The sequence below is a fragment of the Cheilinus undulatus genome, linkage group 12, assembly GCF_018320785.1.
Source record: "Cheilinus undulatus linkage group 12, ASM1832078v1, whole genome shotgun sequence".
NCBI lineage: Eukaryota > Metazoa > Chordata > Actinopteri > Labriformes > Labridae > Cheilinus > Cheilinus undulatus.
The window spans coordinates 37,387,037-37,406,229 of NC_054876.1; the positions used below are offsets into that span (position 1 = coordinate 37,387,037).

The 19,193-nt window shown below is 40.9% G+C and overlaps 1 protein-coding gene across 5 annotated transcripts in view; it reads right to left on the reverse strand.

Moving 5' to 3' along the window:
• Positions 1–19,193, reverse strand: part of stk36 (serine/threonine kinase 36 (fused homolog, Drosophila)) — a 148,947-nt gene that overhangs the window by 116,000 nt on the left and 13,754 nt on the right. The window lies entirely within an intron of this gene.

Sequence of the window (19,193 nt, forward strand, 5' to 3'; positions counted from 1 at the left end):
TCCGTGATTCCTGGAAGACAGCTCAGACGGGACAGCCAGTGGTCACTCATGCTACTCAAAGCTCTGGGTGTCCCAGGATAAAAGGTTTGTCTGAACGATGAGAGGACTCATGAAACCACAGCACCCTGCAGAGTGTTACTCAAGATGCTCTGTTGTTTTTTTGTCTGGCTTTTCTATGCACCAAAACAACTCTGGGAGCATGACGTAAGGTTTCTAATGCACACCTGTGGAGTGTAAGCCTACATGAGAATATCAAACATGGATTGCTGGTTTGCAGAAAATCTCATCTCTGAAGTTTACATCTGCACTCAGCAGGAAATAAACACTAACATGTCTGAATCAGGGAGGATTTTTAAGGTACAGAAACCCCTGAGGGAGTGTGTACTATACATTAATACTATAATCTATAGCATAAAAGTTCCCATAAAGTATAATAAACAAAAAGGTAGTGCATTATATACACATAATGAACCTCTTTGAAGGCGACAGCTGCTCATTAGGCCACATAAAATCCTGCTGGTCTTAAGCTGTATACGACCTGCTGGTGGAAGATAAATTACCCCCAAGCATGAACTTTACATTCACTCATATGGAGCTGATAGTAGTAATGATTTGCATGTTATGATATTATCATTAAACATAATCTAACAGGGGTATGCTAACATTTTTTGTCTGAACATTATATCCTCATTTACTTAATACCATCACTAAAAAACTGTCGGCATGTTACCTACTGGGCTTTTTGTTCAGTTTCTGCAAGCAGAGCACATGCTAACCTGACACGCTAGATAGACTGTTTCATTTATCTACTGCATGAACATATTTCACATTCATCTGGGAAACCTCCTATACAAAGCTTTTGGGAGGGGTGGGACTTTTCAAAAAATTCTGAGAAGGTGATTGGACATTCTGTCTGTCACATTCATTGTGGGCCAGATCAGACCAGCAAGAAAAAAATAGGTAGTATGCACAGCTCCAGTGACTAACTTGAGCTCAGTAGGGAAGCGCTGTCATAGTTAATCCACGATGGAGCTTGTTGGTGGATAGAAGTCATGCCGAGGCTGGCCAGTAGGAGTGCAAAAACATCATCCCCACCAAAAAAACAAACAAACAAACAGAAAAAACAGTGTGGTTCTTGTCTCTGATTAAAAAAAAACAGTTGCTAAAGCTAACAGCTTCACCAGCGGCAGTCATTACTACTGGCTTGCGATACAACTAAACTCTGCCCACAAATATTGCAAACTCCAAAGCAAATCAGAAGAAGAAGGAAAAGATCTTCTCCATCATGTAAAGCTTTCTCTGCTGTTCTTTGCTCTTTTTTAGGAAGGAAATGTGGTCCAGCTACACTGTAGCTATATCCCAGCTAAATGCTGCACTAGCAGTAAACATTGCTACCATCTTGCAGTACAGCTAGAATAGCCTCTGCCACATTCTCATCAAATGACACTGATTGGCCAGGTTGGTTCTCAAAGCTCGTACAATCATTTCAGATTCTTGCTTTGCAAGATGGACCTGCCTGATGACCAGTGTTGGAAGTAATGCAAACACTGTTTCTTTTTTAATTTTATTTTCAATCTATTTAACCAGGAAGCCTCACTGAGATCAAGAATCTCAAACCGCAAGAGTGTCCTGGCCAAGACAGGAAGCAGCACAATTAACAGAGTTACTGACATGACACACAGAAGTTACATAGATCAGTGGTTTCCAATCTTTTTTTTGCCCAAGGCACACCCAAACCAAAATTTCAAGGCACACCAAAACCATATTTATACAAAATAGCCTCTTACACATTACAGTAAATTTAGCAGTCAAGAACTGACATATAATTGAGATCAGCTGATCTCATGCAGGCTCTCATCAGCTGACGGCAAGCTGATTCACTCCAAGCACACTACTGGCAAATCACCTAGCTATGCTTTGCTGCTCCTTCTGCAAGCTGCTTTTTACAACCCTCCTCCACCCCAGCTCCTCCTTCATTCTACCTCTGACTTTCTCAGTGTCATTCTGTTGTCATTGATGGCTTCTCCACTCAGGCTTTTTTTGCTACCCCAGGCCTTGTAGGCACAGGGAAGGCTGGAACGTGTAGTGTGACTGTTTAATGCTTTTCATGCAGACTCATGGAAGAGCAGGGGGATCCCAGAACAGCCATATGAATAACAGTAATGAGTGCAAATTTATAACTGCTAATAAAGTAAAGCTGTTTATAGCCACACATCATGTGTGTTCCTTGATAAAGTGGTCCTGACTGAACTTAAGTTATTTTATAGTTAGAGTAATAAGCTATGGTTGTACAATTTCCCACAGCACACCAAGACTTGGCTCAAGGCACACCAGTGTGCCTTTCCACCTCTTCAGAACCACTGACACAGATCAAACAATCCTAAGTCACAGAACACAAAGGCATTAGTCAAAACATCTACAACATGGTGCATCTTTCTCTATTACCTTCAGTCTGCTTTTGAAAAGATTCAAAGAGACCAGCTCCCCTAGACACAAACCTTCCTGTAGTACCTTGGTTCCCAACCAGGGGTCTGGGACCCCCCCGGGGGGGGGGGGTAGTTTATACAATGGTAGTTTATACAATGGTAAGTAGTTTATACAATGGTCTTTTGTTAAGAAAAGTATGCATGGACCTTTTTTTAGGGTTTTATCAGTGGAACAATTAAAATCTATGTTGATTTTTGGCAGCAATGTGTCACTTTTTTTTTCTCTCTTGGGTCCTAGGGGGGCTCCCCTTTTCTGAGGAGCGTGTGTGGGGGGGGGGGGGGGGGGACTACAAGGAAAAATGGTTGGGAAACACTGCTGTAGTAGATTCCAGTCTGCAGGAGCAGCGCACCTCAAACTCCTTTTACCCATTTCCAGACGATCTTTGGGAACAGAGGAACATAGGTTCTTTCCCACTCACATGTTCATAGTTTGACTACATCCTACTCCAGTAGGATTGATTTTAAGGAAAAAGCTGTCACCATAAGGTTGGACTCGCTATTTGATTGCCATCTCGTTAACATCACATTTTAGCAGTGTCTCATTTCAGGGGTGGCAGCTTTTTAATGGCACTGTGTTGCACATTCGTGATAACAAAACCTATCATTTAAAGGTAATTTTCAGTTTCATGGCCACTTTAGTTTTTAACATTATTGCGGATTCAGTTGAAACTAGTAACCTACATTCAAATCACATAACTTGGCCACTTTATAGTCCACCACTTGTTTGGTGCACATTAAATTTCAGCTGGACTAACAAAAGATGCGCTGGGTTGATACTATGTTGGTGAAAAGGTAACCTTGCGATGCCAATGAGCTGGCCTTATTTCATGCCAGTCATCAGGCAGGTCAATCATGCAGTTTCAAGCTGAAATGCTTGTTCCTGGGCCAGTTATGATGGGAGTAATTTGCCTCATTTTTGGAGAAAGAGGCTGTAGTTACATGTGTGGTTTAGTTGAAGTGACCCGCAAACCTTAAAGCCAGTGGTTCTCAACCTTTTCAGCCCAGGACCCCAAAAATAAAGGAGCAAGAGACTGGGGACCCCCACTGTACCTGCAGGTGGTTGAACACAGCCATGCACAATATAGGATCTTATGCAGACAAGGCCGCCTGTAAGGGGGATAAAGGGGAGAGCTTTAACCTGAAAATAACCACTCTTACCAAAGAAGCAAGTATATCTTTTTATTAATTTGTGTGGTAGATAACCCTCTTAAAAGAGATTCAAATACTTTTTGTTCAAAACAGAAATAAAATGGGTTAAAAATGGCTAGAATAAGTTAATAATGGCAAAAAATGGTGGAAAAGGTGGTGAAATTGGATTTTTAAAGTAGCAGATATTGGTTAGAAGTAGGGGTGTAACGGTATTTGTATTCGTCCCATACCGGTATGGCCATCACGGTTCAGTGCACACAGTAATACGACGAATACTCTAAGTGAGTATTAAAAAAATTGAGTTCTCACTTCAATCCAGGTGGCAGCAATGAGTCTAAAAGTGATGCCGTGTGTGAAGTTAGAAGAGCCGCCGGCTTCATTTAAATCACCTGTATAGCAATGGTGCTCTGACTCTGTGAATCATTAACTTTACGTTCAACTATCAGCCTGGAGGAGTGAGAGAGGGACTCTGCAGCTGTGTCACAGGTAAAGTTATCCTCAGATTTCACACGGCGTTAACCTCTTTATCCTCCAAGATGGCAATACAAATGTGTGTGAAAAGTTCTTTCAAACTTTGTAGTAGGTCCCACTGGTTAAAAAAGTAGTCCAGTGCTGAAGTCCGTGTTGAAATCGGCAAAAAAGACGCTAATTTCCATACTTAACAAGCTAACTTGCTTGTGTGATGATGCGTTCAAGTTAGCTGGGAAATTTTAATGTTTAAAGAATGGGTATAAATATGTCAATATATCAATGAAAATAACCTAGTTATTCAAAAATGTATTTATTTATTAATATTTTTAATTATTGAAGAACTTTTGGAGGTAGGTTGAAGCACTATTTATAATTTAAATGTAATTTATTCTGCCTATTTATTTTAATACAATTTAATTAAAAAATTAAAATTACATTTTATTAATCCACTTCAATCACCGTACCGAAAACATATGGAACCGTGACTTCAAAACCGAGGTACATACCAAACTGAAATTTTTCTGTACCTTTACACCCCTATTTAGAAGTGGCAAAAATGTGACAAAATTGGCAAAAAATAAGCAAAAATTGGTTAAAGCAGCAAAACGGGCATAGATCGTGTAAGGAGAATTAAAAAGTGGCTGAAATGACTTTAAATTGGCAAAAATAGGTGGAAAATTTGGTGAAATGGGATGAAAAAATGATATAAACTGGCAGAAAGGGTTAAGTAAGAGAGAAAAACGGGCAGAAATGGACAGAAATGGGTTAAACTGGCAAAAATGAGAAGATCAAATAGTGAAATGTGGTTGAACTGGGTGTAAAATGTGGTAAAAAGTGGTTAATAGAGGCAATAATGGGTCAACAGAGGCAACAACAGGTGTAAAGTGGCAAGACTTGGTTTAGAAGCAATAAAAACAGGCAGAAAAAGTGTTGGAAAGGGTTTGAAATGGGAAAAAATGGGATTTAAGTCACAAAAATGTCTTAAAATTGGCAAAATCAGTGTAAAGTAGCAACAGTGTAATTTTAAAAAATATTCTTAGTTTTTTTTTAGGGCATCTTGTGACCCCCTCTCAGCGTCCCACAACCCCCATGGGGGTTCCCGACCCCAACGCTGACAACCACTGCTTTAAGCAATGGATGCCAATGAAGAGATCCATGTGGATTCAGCTATAGCCCCAGTTTTATCAGAACTGGATAGCCTTTATTTGTTAAAGAAGAGCAAAGTACCACACTTAACATTTTGTGTTCTTCTCCTGACTGGCTTCGGCAAGAGTTTGATTTACTGACGAAAGAAGAATTACTGTGATGAAGGATTAAGCTACAAATTGGGACATAGCTTTTGATTCAGTGAAAGGAGATCCTAGCAAGATTTCAGTGACGGGTTGTCAACCAGTCCATTTATCATTCAAGCATAAAAAACTGGACATTTTCTGGAGTTGTGTGTGAAAAAGGATGTGATGCAAAAATCAAGTATGTACCTAAAGTATAAAGTCAAAGTAATGACACCGCCTATGTTCCATATTGCTGTTCACTTGTTCCAGTGTGTGTAGACTCTGATCGCTTCAACATTTCCACAGCAATCTCTCAGGGGGAAATAACAGCAGAGGCAAGTTAATCTCTTGAATCATGTGTTATGTTTCTCAGCCATGTTGTTGTTACAGATTGACAGGGCTCAGCACTTTGACCCCCAGGGAGGTTCTTGGAGGTTGACTCAGAGCCACGTTGTAATGGAGTCAGCATCACATCACTGCTAAGCCCAGTGCTGCAGCCCATTTCCATGGTTTGGCAGGAAAACAGCCATCGAAGCAGGAAAACCACTCTTGCTCTCCTGAGAGTTCCAGTATCTGCAAAAACCCCAACTGGAGAATCTGGCCCAAACTACACCCAGAAACATGGAAATACTGTCCTGGAGGTGAAACATAGCAGGGCAAGTATTTGGGTCTTTTTGTTGCTTTGTTCAAGCAGCTGTAATCTGAGTAACTACACCTCTGAGAAATGACCAAGATGTCCTACTTTCAGTATGTTTTATGAATGAGATTACTTCTTTCAGAGACAAGTAACACATTATTTGTCAAATTTGTTTATTTGTCAGTGGGATTTTGATCATTAAATGACATCACTTTGGTCACTTTGTAGAGAGACAGGCTTGGTGATGGGGGGCCGATGAGCCTTCAACGATTATAAGAGATGTTCTGATTGATCAGCTATGATTCTTGTTGGCCAATTTTCTTTTTTTAAAATGCATTTTAAGACTTTCAGTTGGACAGAGTGGATTCAGTAGAGGGTTGTTTGCAACCTGTGTTGACTACCAGAAGGCGTTCAACTCTGAGTAGAGATTGAGGATTCTGGAGCTCCGTGGGATCCCACATCCTTGTACAGAGAATGTTCTGACTTCTTCCCAGTTGATTCTGGGATACGGCAGGGGTGCATCCTGAACCCTCTTGCTGTTACCCACATCTTGGGACTACTCTGATTGGTTGGATGAGTGTATCAGTGTATCCAGTTGTGTTCTCAAACTTGATGTGATCGCATGACTGTAAACAGATTGCATATCTTGAAACTGATACAATCTGATATCTCATGCAGACCGTAATTACACAAACTTTAGCTTAAACTACAGCTAACATAGCTACACTGGCTATGTAATGAACATGAATGCAAAAGCTAATGTAGCTAAGTTTTACAGCTGCTTTGTGAGCTTAGCTTTTGCTACATTATTTATACAGCTCATGTAGCTAGCATAGCTACGTAACCTGCCTTGCTGCATTGGAATGCTTTCATGGAGGTCAAGAGTTTTTTCTGTTAGCAGACGGTTAACTTAGCTTTATTACATATTTTGTAACTGGGCTTTGCAGGTCCGTTTTTTTTTTTACTTTTAACTTTGTATCCTAACCATTACCTCAACTCCTACCCTAACCCTAAATGTAATTTTAATCTAATTTTATTTTGAAAGTTTTTGCATGTATTTCCATATTGTGAGAGACAGTGTGTCAGATAAACGGTCTGTGATAGAGGCCGTCAGAGATGTACCTTCTGCAGCTAGACACTTCTTGATCTGAGTCCACTTAAGCCTCAACTCTATGTGGTCTGTGTGAATTTAAGTGTACTGTACTCAGGTTCCAGGCCCAAGTCCACTCAAAGACATTATTTATGTGGTCTGGCAGGAGATTTGAACCCATCTAGGCTGGAGTATAAAGTACTTGTCAGTGAGCAGAGATGTAGCAGCAATTCTAAATTTCTCCTGTGTCTTTAAAAACAGTTGTATCGGCACAGTATGGACCTATTTCATCCTCTAAGCTGCACAGTAGATGTGGAAGTAGAAGGAGGGCCATTGTTGGCATCTTGGAATTAATACAAAAAATCCATATTAGCCAAAAGGATGAACTCCATTGGCCTTGGATTTTTAAAAAGGGCATGAAATGAATTTACTAACGTGAAAGCAAGCAAGGGGGAGAGGGGAGGGAGAAACAATGGTGCCAAGGTGCAGTATGAAATAATCATGGTTGTTGTGAAAACATGGAAATTTACAATAAGATTGATATAAATGTCCTCTCTGTGTGTTTATAGGGTTGGTCCAACAGAGGTTTGTACTCTAAATGAACCTTTAACTCCTTGTGAAAGTCAGTTATTGACTGTTGCTGTCTTCCATAACCTCCATAATTCACATCAGTAGGAAAAGTGTAATACTTTAAGAATCCTCTGTGGTCTCTGTTAATGTTGCGTGTAAAAATTAATGATATGATGAGCTGATCTAATGTGGCAAGCTCCAAGTTGCCCAGAAAATTAGTGTCCTATTAATCATCCAAATACATTTTAATAAATCATTTTTTGTTTTGTGATTCCAACTTTGTGTCCTAACTCAGTGAGTGAGTATTTGAAGCTGTGGTTATGTCTAATGACAGACTCAGAGCTGACTGTGAATGACTGGAAGTCTGATTGTTTTATAATGATCTCCAATGGTGGCGATGATAAACATTCACTTTTCATGACTCTTAAAGAATAAGAACAATGATTTATTTACAGACTTCTACATCAAAGAAAACAGAGTTTATTATTCCAGATTATTGGTGTGAAGAAGGCTGTAACACATGGAGGAAAACACTGAGTCGACATTGTTAGAGGAATTGTTTGAAGCTGGTGTCAGTTTAAATTTAGTGGCACAGACTATAGACTTAATGTTTCAACCCACCAGTCTCAGTCATCCAGAGGTCATTCCTGTTCATCTGCATTATTCTCACAAAGAGTTTGAAGTTTCACATGATCTTTGTAACCTTCACACTTTAATCACAAACAGACACTTTGCTTTGGGCCTTTTAAGTAAGTACAGACATTATTCTACAAGGACCATTCAGCCACTTAGAGCTGCCATCAGAGATTCTGTCATGGCTAAAAGGTCTGTGCTAGCTCTGCAAATAATTATGAAATATTGCAGGTGAAAGGGCAAGAATTCATACTTTAAAATAGATGTGTTAAAGTAATGAAGCCAAAACAACTAGATGATATGCAGACATGCAAAATACAAAACTTCCAGTGGCAGACTCAGTCCATCTGAGGATGGGGGAAATCATGCCGGGGCACAGTATGCAAAAACTGTGCATGAGGCAACCTTAAAGAGTGCTCCTGTAACCACACAAGAGCTGGCCATTGAAGGCTTGCAGTTGTGGACCCTCCATCTACCAACATCCCCTTTACTTCTAGTGTAATAGCTAAAACAGTTAGATTGAAACTAAGAACAATACTTCTTTAACTTTTTAAAATATTGGTAATAAACCTGGCACAAAAAGTAAGGAGTTGTTTGTTTGGTAGACTTTTTCTCTGTTGTAACAATGCTTTTTGGCAATACATCTTATGTTGTTGGAAAGCCTGTTGATGCCCATTTTAAATCGTGCCATATTTGTAAGGAACATGCATTTGTGGGATGAGCAGCAGAGCTGAGTTTGTGGGTTGCGCCCATGGAAAACTTCCCATATCTTCTCTGCCAATGCAGAACAGCTGTCATTGACTCTTATTTGGTGTTTGGTGGATTGGATGATTGAAGTCTGAAGAAACAAGACATATTGGCAAAATAACAATTTATTCATTCAACAAACAGGAGCCTCAGGGTGCTTTCACACTGGGGGCCCAGTCCCGGATCCAAGTGCATTTGAGCCCAAGGTCTGGTTCGTTTTGGTATTTTGAATGCAAACGAACCGCGCCCAGGCACCGGGCCCGGGCCCACTTGGGGAAGTGTTCTCGGGCAAGATTCAAGTGGACTCTGGCATGGTTTGGATGAGATTTGAATGCAACCGCGCTCAGATACGGGACAGAGCGTCATATCAGCTTTATGATGTCATCTTAAAAACTAAACCTCTTTCAACAGCGCGGCAATTTATTCACATTTTTCCTCAATAAAAAGCGGAAATCATCAGAATCCAAGTTGGAGTCAGTGAGAGGAGGTGCAAAGGCAGTAAAAGTCTCTTGTCACATCAAAAACTGCTGTATCTGTGCAGCACAAACCCATTGAATCCTCTGAGCTGCACGTAGATGTGTAGATACGAAGAGGGAAGTTGCTGGCATCTTAAAAAGTGATTTTAAATCATCCATGGCTGCAGGATGGACTTTTTGCAGGATCAAAACAAAAGCAGTCTGCGCTCAAGTCATGACCCCAGTGGTTGCCATGGTAGCTTCTTCTTCTTTCTTTCTCCTTTGCAGGGTTGTAAACCAGCTACGTGCATACTGCCACCTGCTGTTTCAGACCGAGTAAATACGCAAGTGCGCCTGGGCACGGTTTGATATTGCTAGTGTGAAAGCAAGCCAGGGGAGGAAGGGGGAGGGGGAGGAATCGCACCACGGCGTGGTTTGAAAAAACTGGGCCTAATGTGAAAGCACCCTCAGTAGTGTGTGGAAGAACCATACACAGCTACACCAGCCTGGCACCTCCTCCTCATGCTGGTCACCAGCCTGGTCACACACTGCTGTGGGATGGCATCACAAGTCAGCCAGTGTGGTTGTGTTGGTCATTCTGGCACAAATAGCACACCCAAGCTGATCCCACAAGTGTTCAGTGGGGTTGAGATCAGGACCGCTGGCAGGACATTTCATCCTCTTCACTCCCGATTCTGGAGGCAGTCTCTGATAAACCCCGCTCTGTGGGGGTGAGCGTTGTTATCATGAAGGAGAGAGTTCGGTCCCAGACTATGGAGATATGGGATTGCCACTGGTTACAGAATCTCATCTCGAAATCTCTGCATAAGATCGCCTTCAATGATAACATTCTCCAGTGAGATAGATAATGCCCTACACCATCACACTGCCTCCTAAAGATGTTACTCTATCAGTGCAGCAATCAGCATAGCATTCTCCACACCTTGACCCTATGATTCAACTGCTACAGATAGAATCTGGACTCATCGCTGAACATAGTGTTTCTCCACATGTTCAGGTTGGCCTTGGCCTTCAGCTTGGAGATGGCACTAGGGCTCACTCTAAATAATGCCACAGTTTGTCCTATCACACCAGCCCAATCCAGATCAGTCAAACGTGGCATGCAGATTCCTGGAGCAGACATCTACTAGCCCATGCTCCCGGGTGCTAAAAATCAGGTGCAAAAATTTAATTTCTAATGGGCGCAACCCATATACTCAGCTCTGCTGCTCATCCCACAAATGCATGTTCCTTACAAATGTGGCATCATTTAAAAGGGAAATAAACAGGCTTTCCAGCAGTATAAGACTTATTGCCATGAAGCATTGTTTCAACAAAGAAATAATCTACCAAACACAAGTTTCTTTAACTTTTGTGCTAGATTTTAGTTCTCTCTGTTTCATTAGTATCCTTGCTGCTAGTGCTAATATTGCATTGTTCTGTTTTCTATCAATCATGGTTGTTATTGCTAATTTTCATAAACTGCTGCTATCATTATTGACATTTTAGCTCTATCCTATAAAACAGGAGGTACGTTTATGGACATAAATTCTTCTTCTATATGCTGTTTTGTTGTTTCTCTTATCCCTCTCCTCTTCCTGCTTTTCCCCTACCTCTCCTACCTTTTTCAAATGCCAGTGCGGCATCGGCAGAAGACTGTCAACATGATTCTGGTCTACTCAACATTCCTGCCGTTTAAAGTTAAGGCTTTTCTCACCACTGTAGCGAGGCTAAACACTGCTAGTGCTGAGCTCACAGTGATTAGTGCTGATGTTTATTATAATAGGCCACAAAAGAGAGTACAGTCTGGACCTGTCCCCTTTCTAAAGTGTCTCGAGATAACTTTGGTTATGATTTGGTGCTACACAAATGTTGGTAGGATGGTTGGTTGAGCTTTAGGTGTCATGCAAGAGTTTCTATTGTCAAAATCTGCAGAAAAGAAGAGCACTAGCTAGCCAACTCTGCTCAGGCTGTGTCTGTTGCTCAGGCTTTCCTCAAATTGGTACTCTACTCCTCCTAGTCTGTCTTTGACTACTTACCCCTGTTATCACCTATTTAAACCCCACTGCAATCCCATTTTCCTGATTCCAGTAGTTATACCAGGATGAAGACTGATCCAAGGCTAGAAAACATTCAAACAAATCACACAGATACTTCTACAAAACACCTCACAGCTCCCCAAAGAAGATAATGTAAATCTTAATGAATGATTTCTATATTTATTACATAAATGTTGAACTCCAGCAATATTTATTCTCAACTTTATTTCATTTCAGAATATTTTTCAAGATGTTTGGAGAAATGATGCAGACTTGTGCCAAAATATTCATATCTGTAAAAAATGTGGCCTGCTTCTGAATAAATTGACCAAACTCTTTTAAAAAATCCTATAAACTTGGAGCTTCAAAGTAAAAACTGCCAAAACAAAATACTAATAATGGACTGACAGAAATCTCAGAGACCTGTCTGCTAAAGAAGAGTCTCCGTCACTCCCACATGTATGCCGACCTGATCCTCTTTGAGTTTGCTCCTCAGACTGATCAAAGGCCTTCACATCCCTCCTACAGAGATCAGGGAGATTTGTCAGCCATTAAAAAAAACTCTGGAAAATACTCGACTCCTCTAAAAGACATCAGGGATCCCTCCTCCACCCAGTTCACAGTTCCCACCATTTGGATGTCTCATGTCAGCAGGATTTTTCCCCCAGTCCTGGTTTTGTGATTAAGGAGATCAAAAGTCTCCATTTCTTCTAAAATTTCAGCTGAATGTGAGTTGATTTCAGAATTACACTTGGGATATCACTCTGAAGAAGTTTCAACATGTGTGAAGTTACCTTTTTAAAATCTCATCAGTCGTCATGTAGGCTTTCTAAAGGTTATTCACCCAACCAGAGGTAAAACCACAGTATAAACATTCATAGACTTACAGGTGGTTAAAGCAGCGTTCTGCTCTGCTCAAGGGGCCATTTAGGCTGAAAACCAGGGCCTTAGAATAATACTGGTTAATCAGAAGTAAGCAGCACAAAACCTAAATAACAGAGATAAGAAGGCTTGCATCATTAGTTCAAGCTTTCCTATGTTGCAGTCTGTCGCATAACATCTGGCATTTCCATGGCAATAATGTCTCGTCTGTCATGGCTTGACCATTAAAACTCTTAAATGAAGAATTTTTCTGGCTTTGAAGGCCATTGTAAATATTTGGGGTAATGTAAATTCTACAAAAACTATGAAGATATATAGGAGTAGTCACTTTTTAAATTGCTTTAGAAATTTTAGTGCAATAATTCTAAACTTAAAACAGAGAGTAAGGCAATTTGTGTTTGGTACATTTTTTCTTTGTTGTAACATTGCTTCTTGGTAATAAATCTTATACCGTTGGAAAGCCTGTTTATTACTCTTTTAAATGATACCACATTTGTAAGGATTATGTATTTGTGGGATGAGCAGCAGAGCTGAGTGTGTGGGTTGCGCCCATGGAAAAATGTGCCAAATCTTCTCTGCCAGTGCTAAACAGCGTATTTTGCTGTTGCTATTGACTCTTGTTTTGAGCTTCTGGTACCCCAAGGTGCTGCCAATCAGGTGTCTGATTGGCAGCACCTGTGAGCATGGGCCCTGCTACAGTGGTCAGTAGATGTCTGCTTCAAGAATCGGCATGCCACGTTTGACTGATCTGGATAGGGCCCGTCGGTTAGGCAACTTCAAGCTGGTGTTACGCAAAACCAAGTTGCAGCATTGTTTGGAGTGAACCCTAGTACCATCTCCAAACTGAAGGCCAAGCTCCATATAACGGAGAATGTCAGAGACAGGCCACGAAGTGGGTGTTCCTAGAAGACAACACCCCACGAATGCTTTTTTCTCACGCTGTCAGCAGGAACTCTATCCTCCAAGATGACAACGCTCACACCCACAGAGCGGGATTTATCAGAGACTACCTCCAGAATTTGGGAGTGGAGAGGATGGAATGGCCTGCCAGCAGTCCTAACCTTTACCCCATTGAACACTTGTGGGATCAACTTGGGTGTGCTGTCCGTGCCAGAGTGACCAACACAACCACGTTGGCTGACTTGCGACAAATGCTGGTTGAAGAATGGGATGCCATCCCACAGCAGTGTGTGACCTGGCTGGTGACCAGCATGAGGAGGTGGTACCAGGCTGTTGTGACTGTGTATGGTTCTTCCACACACTACTGAGGCTCCTGTTTGTTAAATAAATAAATTGTTAAATTGTCAATATGTCTTGGTTCTTCAAATTTCAATCATCCAATCCACCAAACACCCAACAAGAGCCAATGGCAGAATCAGCTGTTTGGCATTGGCAGAGAAGATTTGGCACATTTTTCCATGGGCGCAACCCACATACTCAGCTCTGCTGTTCATCCCACAAATGTATGATCCTTACAAATGTGGTATCATTAAAAGGGTAATAAACAGGCTTTCCAACGGTATAAGATTTATTACCAAGAAGCACTGTTACAACAAAGAAAAAATGTACCAAACACAAATTTCCTTACTTTTTGTTTTAAGTTTACATATTGTGCCTTTAATAGGACTGGTGTAGTGCTCAGATTTTCAAAGTACATAGACAAGAATAGAAAATAGATTAATACTGCATTCAAAAAGCTTAAACTCTAGTTTTTAAAAGAAGATTGTAATATGTATTGTATTAATACTTTTTTCAGTTGATACAGTGCTTTTTAAAGTATCTGCCCACTTCTGGATTTTTTGTTTTTTGCATACCTGTCACATTTGAATGTTTCAGATAATCAAACTGATTTTGATATAAGACAAAGAGAGCTAGAGTAACTACAAATATTGTTTTCAATGATGATTTTATTTATTAAGGGAAAAAAGTCGCCCAAATCCACCTGTCCCGATGTAAAGCAGTAAATGCCCCCTTGCTAAATCATGAATTAACTGTAATTGACCACATTTTTTTGGAGAGCTGAGTTCAGTTTCACCAGCCACACCAAGGCCTGGTTACTGTCATACCTGTTGAATCAAGAAATAACTTAAAGGGAACATATTTTACCCCTTTAAGACCTGTTTATATTGGTCTCAGAGGTCCCCAAAACATGCCTGTGAAGTTTGTTGCTGAAAAAACACTCCAGTATTGGAATTTTGCATGTCTAAGTCCCCTCTGTTTTAGCCTTGCTCAGAACGAGCTGTTTCTGACTCTAAATGCTGTCTGACTCCGCCCCTGACTCTACCTGTCTCAGGAAATGGATGTGGCTCTCCTGATCCTCCTCTCAGTTGGCAGCAGAAAGGAGGGTGGAACTTTCTCCCAAGAAGGGAGGGCCAACCGAACCTGGGGGTGGGGCTAACTCCCCACATGACATCATGAGGAGGAAATCTGAGAACGGCTTGTTCCAGCACACATTTTCTTAAAGGTGGAGAAAGAGAGAGGGAGGGAATGGATTTTCCTGGTACTTGAGGGGATTGTGCACAGGCCAGGGGCACATATTTTTGTTAGAAGAGCATGAAAAAGTGATTTTTGCATAAAATGTCCCCTTTAAATCACTTAAAAGACCTCAAAAAGCAACACATCCTGCCGCAATCTAAAAAAAACAAAACAAAAAAAACAAAAACAAAAAACATCCAAAAACAGATGAGAAACAAAGTCACTGACATCTATTAGTCTGGAAAAGATCACAAAGCCAATGTGAGGAAAAAAACACTGTGAGAGCCATTATCCACAAATGGAGAAAACTTGGAACAGTGGTGAACCTTCCCAGATATAGCCAGCCTACCAATATGACTCCTAGAGCACATTGAAGACTCATCCAGGAGGTCACAAAAGAACCCAGAACAACATCTAATGACCTGCAGGTCTCACTTGACTCAGTTATGGCCAGTGTTCATGATCCAACAAAAAGAGACATGGTAGAGTTCCAAGGTCAAACACCCTGCTGATTTTTTTTTCTTTTGCCAAAAAAAAAATGGTTGATGATTCCCAAGACTTTTGGGAAAATATTCTGCACACTGACAAGACAAAATTTGAACTTTTTGGAAGGTCAGTGTCCAGTTATATCTGGAGTAAAACTAACAGCATTTCATAGAAAGAACTTCATACCAACAGTCAAACATGGTGGTGGTATAGTGTGGTGGTCTGGGGCTACTTTGCTGCTTCAGGACCTGATGTTGCCATAATTGATGGAACTATGAATCCTGCTCTCTATCAGAAAATCCAGAAGGAGAATGTCCAGCCATGAGTTTGTGACCTGAAGCTCAAGTGTGCTTGGGTTATGGATCAGGACAATGATCTGAAACACGCCAGCAAGTCCACAAAGAAATGAAGATTTTGGACTTGCCTAGATAAAGTCTGGACTTAAGTCCTATTGAGACGTTGTAGAGGACAATGGCTTTTTCACACAGGACCAGGTAGGTTTGGATGACTTATTCCCCTTAATAAATGAAATCCTCATTTATAAACTGCCTTCTTTTAGTTTGTTGACCTGAAACATTTTCGTGTCACAAATCATATGCAGCTGTTTACATCATATAGACTCGACATCCATACGCTCTGACGTCTGAAAGAGAAACCTGCAAAACTGACAATGACTCATGAAGTAAGCCTGTCAGGTTTCTATCTTATAACAATCTGCTCACCATACATTATCCCTTACATAACAGTTTCCTCTTGTGTTGTGAGCTCTAAGTGTTCACTGATCTGCCAGTGAATACAAATGACATACAGTACACATGTTAGCATGTTAGCATGTCATATGTATTTGCATTACTTAAGTTGCTATGGGGATTTATAAAGAACATTTGTATCATGCATTGCCTCTACGTCTGTTTTATTTCATTCAAGTCTTTAACTCAAACAGTGCTTTTTGCCCCTACATAATGGGAACATGTATGTTTTAGATGTCACAGTTTTTACAGCGCTTACAGCGTTACACAATAGTTCATCAATCCATTATGAAGATTAGCATTTAAGGAGATCAATGTGTCTGATACTTGCAGTCCATGGTGGAAACAGTCATATGGAAGCACTTCTTCAAACTGCTGACAACAGAAATCTTTCCTCTCATCACGACTTTGAGACCATCTGAATCCTCAGTAGATCATAAAGACTAAATGTGGGAAAGAGCTTAAAACTATCCTCTCTTAGATTTGTAAAACATGAGTACAGATAAGCTGCAGGGCTTCCTTGTCTTTCATTATACACCTTGATAACAGCTGGCACTAGAACACAGAGTTCAGGGAGAAAACCTGAGTAAACGCATGTCCTGGATGTTACAGTCAAATAAACATGTATGTGTGGATCCAGGCATGAGTGTGAGCGCTACAAAAGAAGGTTTACATGAGTTCCACCTGTCCACATGTGCATCTTGACCCTGCTCCTCACTGAACATGCCCCTAGCATTATTTTATGACTGTAGCTCCATCGGCTCCGAGCCTCCAAACACCTGTACCATAAATCACCAGCCCTCTCCTGTAGCTGTTACATAACCCAGCAGGGGTTTACTGACGCCAAATACACAAACCGCCTCAGGTGGAGGCCCGACACGGGGCCTGCAGGACTCCACTCATCTTCTAAACGGGTGGGTGGCAATTTGGCACATGGGTGACATTATAGGTACTTCACAGTAGAGGCGAACAGTCATAAAACATGTTTTTGGGGCCTTTAAATGTCATCCAGAAGTAAAGATTAATGCTCTGTGGTCTTGATCCACTAAATTGGGATAAACTCTGCACGGACCATCGGATCAAGAGCAAGATTCTTATCATTTTTGATGATACATATTTTCCAGTCCTGAAAAAGTCAATGAAACCCTTTCTTATTAAAATAAATCCATCCACAAAAAAACATTAAAAAAATCTAATTGTCAAGCAGACTTTAGGTGATGAGTAGGCTGGCGTCAACAAATATTACAGCTGGAGAAAAGTGATCTGTCCATGCACAATTCTGGAGATGTTTTGGCACAACAGTATTTTTGTATCAGAACCAGATTTTTTGGATCTATTCAGACATTTGGGATTCTGTGCACATGTTTATGGATCTATTTATGCACTGACAAATGAAATAGCATTATACAAAATCAGCATGTTTTCTCTTAGTGGTGGAAACTTGAAAAAAAATTGTAACATAGAAATCTGCCTTTACCTTTAAGCTTTTAAATGGACCAAGTTTTGCTCACTGAATTACACCTACCACCCAGTGGTTATATGCCTCCACCAGGAATACATCTGTCAAACAGTTAAAGTGCAATGGTGAGTCAAGAGGAAGGGTTATTGTATTTTTAACTGAACATCCAAATGGCACTCAATCTATCTTTAAATCAGAATGGACATTTATGAAAAGTTTTATGAAAATGACTCGATGCCTTATTGAGATGTCACAGTCACAAGTAAGGGATGAACACTGGACCCTTAACCTTTGGCCTCTGAAATGTAATCAGTTCATCCTTGAATCAAAGTGGAAATTTGGGCAAAGTTTTGAGAAATCCCTGAGGCATCAAATTCACAAGTAAAGGGGGGGAAATGAGGCCCTGACTGAACTATGATAAAAACACAGCAATGCTGGGGTTATTTCTGACATTTGCACCAAACTGATAAAAAAAAACAATCAGCATTTTATGGCTTTTAATTAGCTCAAACAGACATCCGATTTGAAATTTTTTTTCTGAAAAGGCGGGGCTTACTGATGGTGGGTTTCCATGTGACAAACTTTTTATAAAAGTATCCATCTTTACCATTCAGAGACTGCTTCCACCCTCTCCTGCCTGCACCTGCACTGCTTTGGCTCTGAGAGCTCCAGCTTTAGTAACACCGGTGCTGGAGTCAATGGCCCAAACAGGTAGTGCCCAGGACCACCACGATCCACCACCACACTACAACATCCTTCAGGGGACTCTGGAGGAGGCAAGGGGATGTCACTGTCACTCCTGCCTCATCTGGAAAACCCTGTCCTTTTCCCCTCCCTCCTCTCAGTACCAAACTGCCCATTTATTGTGCATTTTTCAAAAGTCTGAAGTGGGCGGAGTTAGCTCTGAGCTGGGGGTTTAGTTACACTTTGACATCTGGGAAGTGAGGAGACCGGTTGCTGGAGTTTTGGGAGAGGAATGTTGTCTCATTCTTGTCTGATATCAGATTCTTGCTGCTCAACCCCATATCATCAGAGATGCAGGCTCATGAACTGTGCACTAATTACAGGCTGGATGGTCCCTGTTCTTTTCACTTCACAGGGCAGGTTGCCTTTGGTTACCAAAAATTATTTCACATTTTTATTCATCTAACCACAGAACAGTTTTCCATTTTACCTCAGTCCATATTAAATGAGCTTTGGCCCAGAGAAGATGCCGATGATTCTGGATTGTGTTCACTCAGGGCTTCTTCTTTGATTGACAGCTTTAACTTGCATTTGTGGATGGCATGGTAAACTGTGTAAACAGACAATGATTTCTGATGTTCTTGAGCCCATACAGTGATTTACAGTACAGAATCATGCCTGTTTTTAATGCAGTGCTGCCCGAGGGCCCAAAGATCACAAGCATCCAGTGTTGACCTTCAGGCTTCTCCCTTGCACAGAGATTTTTCTAGATTCTCTGAATGTTTAGATGATAACATGTACAATGGATGGTGGGATATTCAAATTCTCCACAGTTTTACATTGAAGAACATTATTCAGAAATTGTTCCACAGCGCCCCACCTTTTTGGAATTGGGGTTGTAGTCCAAACA